Here is a 5,496-nt window from a genome sequence, read left to right on the forward strand (position 1 = left end):
ACTATTCGACTAGCCCTGCGCCGCAGCAGTTGTTGCTGATCCAATTATAAAGCTACTACTCTTGCGTCATGTCACCCATGCTGTCGAAAGTAGATCTCACGTAAAGCTCAACGTGGCTGGAACGCCACTCTGCCTCTCCCCTCTCTATCATGCGTCGAAACTGCTCATCGAAGTATCTCCAATGGGTCCTGCGTTCAGTCAACATCATGACGACTTCCATGTGGTGAGATAGCACCGTGCTCAACATGGGGCATTTCATGCATATTATTGTAGCAAATCTGTTCCATGCTGTCAAGCAATGAGTGATGGCGATCGAGGACTTCTTGGCCATGGGGACTAGGTTCAATTCAGATGCGTTTGATGTGATATCGAACTTTATTTTTTATGTTATGTCCGTGGATGAGGAATGGAGAGTTTAAAACTCTATGTCCCAGCCTAAATCTGCTGTTTAATTGTTTCAGTTACAGAGGCAGTTATATCAACTGATGTGCTTACAAAGTTGGATTGACTATGTGTGACTAAAGTAGTAATATGAGTTAGAACTCACTCAGAGTACCTATACCTGTACGAGAGAGTCCCGTTAAGGCAGAAATAGCATGTGCAATGCTTCCCCCAAATGACTGTTTTCTGTTTGGGAGCTGGAAGAGGCAGATGTCCCTTGCTCCGATTCCCACGACTACATGGTAGGATGTTGCATACGATTAGCCCCATCCAGCATCTCAAAGATGTGGTCCAACTTTATGTCCACTTGTCCTGAGACGACTGGTGTAATCACCTGTACCACCTGCTGTGTTATCCAGTCAATGGTAGCTTGACGGACTGTATCTGCTGCATGTGTTGCTCCAATTCCATTCTGCTGTTTATAGAGACCAACTGACCTAATCCGTGAACTGGTGGACTGAACCCTTTTCACTGCATGCGTAACCCCTGCTGATGCTTTGTGCTAGGGCGTTATGATCTGGTAAAGTTATAAAAAAAATACTGTACTGAACATAATTATAAGAAACAGATAACCTGGACTACCCTATATGTGTACTATGCACAAGGCATGTTATTATTTAATGGAGTTTGCACGGACAAATTGTCATTGGCAAACCGATGTATGTATGGTTACCTATTTGTTTTATTTTTTTTATAGTACATAGCATGCTTACATGGTAAACCATAATGGGTGTGATCTATTTGTTCTTAGCAAAATGTCATATGTGTAGAAGGTGGTGGTCCGGTATGCAGCCGGACCTGTTACCAGTTCAACAGGCTGATACAAAGTGCAAAAGAAAAAGAGGACACGTACAGGACCTGGCCTGTTATCTCCCAAGGTGGGTAGATGACAAAACACATTGGAACATGTTCCGGGAAGCCACCCATATAAGACCACTTGTGAAATATAAATAAGAAAATGGATACCTTGGTATATGATCATTAATGTTGTTGGGGGGGGGGAGTAACACAAAAACAACAACACTAGTACTGGGATCTCTTTTTACGTAGGCCAGTGTGGCTTGCCAGGAATAAATAAAAAATGATGAGGTACGGGACCTGAACCAGTGCATTCACAATGGCAGACACTAAGGATGTTTACAAAACCAAAGGAATAGGTACAAAACCTGGTCTGATATCTCCCTTTTGTTGGCAGATACAAAAGACATTGGAACATGTTATGGGAAGCCACTCATTAGACCACTTGTGAAAAATAAATAAGAACAAGGATACCCTGGTATATGATCATTAATGTTGTTGGGGTGTGGGGGAAGAAATACAACAATATTCCACGGACCCCCTATTAGGTAGGCTAGAATGTCTTGACAGGAACAAATCCCTAAAGGATCCGGTACGGGACCTGAATCAGTACCTCCACAATGGCAGACACTAAGGATGTTTACGAAATACAAAGGATCAGGATATTTTCTTTGAGAATCGAAAAGCGGAATTAGTACAAGAGTTAGCCTAGCATGGTTACTCTCGATTTTTGCTCTACACACTGACTACTGTGTTTAGGTCTATTTGGTCCACTATCTCGCTAGATTGAAAAAGTGGATTAAACAGGCATAGTCGGAGATGCAATTCCCTCAGTATCACAATGTGTACATGTGGGCACTACAGCCATATAAATTTATAAAAACAACATCAAAGAAGAATACACGTGGAACTCCGGCTGTATTTATTCTCTGCTTCATTCATCTGGGTCAGGAAATGTTTTCTTTTGACCATGTGCACTGATGCTTCGTGGATCATCTGAACCTTGTGATCGCGAGGTGTTTTTTAGTAGATATGGAGTTCACAGAAGAAGAAGTTCAAAACTTGTAGGGGCCTTTAAGGCTGTTAAGGTCAAGCCCAAGGCAGACACACTTGAAGATTTCACAAAGTGGAGGCAGACTTCACGTGTCTGTTGGGTGCATATCCTGTTACGGATGAGCTGACAGCATCACATGCAACGGCGTCCGTGGCCAGTGGCCCTCTGTCTGTCACGCTACCACAAGATTTAAGGATATTGGTATTTTCAGGAGACAGGAAGAGTGAAACATCGTATAAATTATGGAGATATGAAGTTACATGCTTACAGCAAGGTACGTATCCACAGGAACATGTATCTCATGTCATCCGACGTTCCTTGAAAGGAGAAGCTGGACGGGTTGCTATGCAATTGGGTCCAACAGCATCCATTAGGGAGTTATTATCAAAGCTGGACAGTGTGTGAGGCAATGTAGATTTGAAGGAGACTTTGTTAGCTCTATTCTACAGTACTCGCCAGAAAGAGGACGAATATATTTCTATATTGAGTTGTAGGCTGGAAGATTTGTTGAATGAAGCCGTTCAAAAAGGGTCAGTGAAGACCAGTGAGACAAATGATATGATAAGGGCTATGCTGTGAATAGGACTTAAACAGACAATTAAGGATGTGTCTGGCCATAAGTTTGACTCGCTCAAAACATTTTACGAATTGAGAGCAGCTCTTCGTCGTATTGAATCTGAACACATGCAACGGGAATATGAGCTAAAGCGCACCAAGAGAACTACCCATCTTAATATGGCATCAACTTCAACCACATCACAAAACAAGGAGCTAAGTGAATTGAGGGATCTTGTTCAACAGCTGTCACATGAAGTGAAGATGCTTAAGGAGCATTCAGCATCCCACGTATCCAACAACCAACAACAATATATGAATCGACTTAGGACAGATAATACTGATGAGAGGAGACCGAATATGCTGGCGCTGTGGGCAAATCGGATACATTGTTTCTGCTTGTCGTGTTCGACTAGACCATTTGAAGAGGGATTTAAACTTAATGAGGCATATGGCTGGGGGCAAGCACTAGGCTTTCCAAGGAGTTGCCCCAAAAAGCATAAAGGAACTGACGCGATAGAGCTAGCAGGGCAAGCTAATGAGGTTTATGTTGTCATCAATGGTATTAGAGTAAATTCATTGATTGATACCGGATCGACCGTATCAACAGTTAGCCAGACATTTTATAACAAGAATTTAAAGACGACTCCGACTGAGCTCATTTCAGACCTTTTGAATGTTGAATGTGCGAATGGAAAGAAGTTACCATATAATGGCTACATAGAAGTTGGAATAGAAAGTAACATTCTGCCAAATGTGGCAAGACAACGTTGTCTAATGCTAGTCGTGCAAGACAGCAACTACAGTAGTCGCGTTCATGTGTTGCTATGGACAAATTACTTAATGAGTGCTCTAGAGGAATGCAAAAGCGAGCATGAACCAATATTTCTACATACAAATCGTTTGCCAACTCCATGGTATTTGACACTCAGATGTTTGAACTTGCGAGAAAAGAAGTTAGCAAAGAGAAACTTTTCTCAAGTGTTTTGAAGAGCGCAGAGTCGCATGATATTATCATAGAAAGCAATGTGATATTACGAGCCTTCGTTGTTAAAGGGGTACATTATTTTTCAACATGTGCTCTGCTTCAGAACTCAGTGATGTCTACAGTAAATGAAGACTTAGATATTTCTCCAGGTCTGGTACACGAGGAATGTTCTGATCGAAGTACAAACGAGACTGCCAGGACAATTAGTATTCCGCCTGGAGTTATTTTGTGTGAGTTGCAACCAGTGGCTGTGGCTGATATCCCAGCAGATGTGTTTGGAAGGGAGCTAGTAGATGACCTCAGTAAGATGGGCACCATTTCGGATAAACTGCCCAAAAGATGATCTACAAAAAGGAACAGATCTTGTAAACAATTTCGAAGACATCTTTTTCCAGAAGTGAGACAGGTTTGGGATTTACATCTGCTGTAAAGCATCACATCAATCTGATCGACGAAACACCTTTAAAACAAAGGTATCGTCGGATACTCCCTTCCTTGTGTAGCGTTCACCTTACTACTATTAGACGAAAAGTGTTTCCTATAAAAAAAGAGATGAAATCGCACAAACATACTACCCATCACACAACCTACACTATCCAAATCCTTTTAACCATCCTGATTGAATGAGTACGTTCGTGAGTGCTTGTGTGTTTATGTCACAGTGTAAACAATCAAGACAAAGCGGTACAAACGTTTTCTTTAATATACTCCCTTTTTGCATCACAATGAACCGTCCACAACACATCACAAAAGTCCATATTTATTTCACTGTCTGTTTCTCTTTTTGAATTGCTTCAGTGGTGTCGGTTGTTCCTCGTCTTCAGTTTCTTCTCATGGTCTGGATTTCTTGGAAGTGTTCTTCATCTTCTGAAGAACTCTCCTCTTCTTCACCTTCCTCCTCTTGCTTCATTTCTCCTGAACATGATAACAGGGATCATGACCTATGGGTCTCTGTTCTCCTGTCGTTTCCTTGCTTTGACAATGGGGGGGGGGGGCAATGTTCTTTCTTCTGATAGATATAGAAAATAGCACGACTTTTATCGCGAGAAGAGTAGTAGTCAATAGTCATCTCTAAAGTATATATTCGAATGGCTCTCTATAAATTTCTGACTGTAACGGCAGTCCGATGCACTAAATCTCCGACCAGAAGGATAAGCTGTACTGGCTCTTCCATGTGCACCGTTTGAGAGTTGAATGAATATTCGTAGGGTAAAACATACGCCTTATATACTCGGAGCCGCTGCTTGAAAAATTGGGTAAAATGTCGGAGATGACATGAGTGAGCTTGATCAACCGCCTCAACTTCTGGCACAAGCCATAGAGAGTCCTGATTCACCACCAAATAACTTCCTTCCGTCAGGAAAATTATTAGTACGTTTGAGAAAAGCAAAAACGTACTTAACATATAATTTAGAACGACGGCTTACACCTACAAAGTGAAAGTTAAAGTCGAATTAAGTTATTGCAATCAAGATGAAACGATCGTATGTTTCCAAAGAGAAAGCAGAAACCATGCGACGATGGCGATTCGTCTCACCCAACACGCTCTCAAAAGTGTTGGCAGAAGTGCACGCTAGTAATCTAGAGGAAGACTTGTTTTGTTTTTTTCTTCATATCAAACAACATCTACATCAACTGCAGAGTGAGCTCGACAGAGATA

The sequence above is a fragment of the Sinohyriopsis cumingii genome, unplaced genomic scaffold (genome assembly GCF_028554795.1).
Source record: "Sinohyriopsis cumingii isolate HCF-2022 unplaced genomic scaffold, ASM2855479v2 utg001527l, whole genome shotgun sequence".
NCBI lineage: Eukaryota > Metazoa > Mollusca > Bivalvia > Unionida > Unionidae > Sinohyriopsis > Sinohyriopsis cumingii.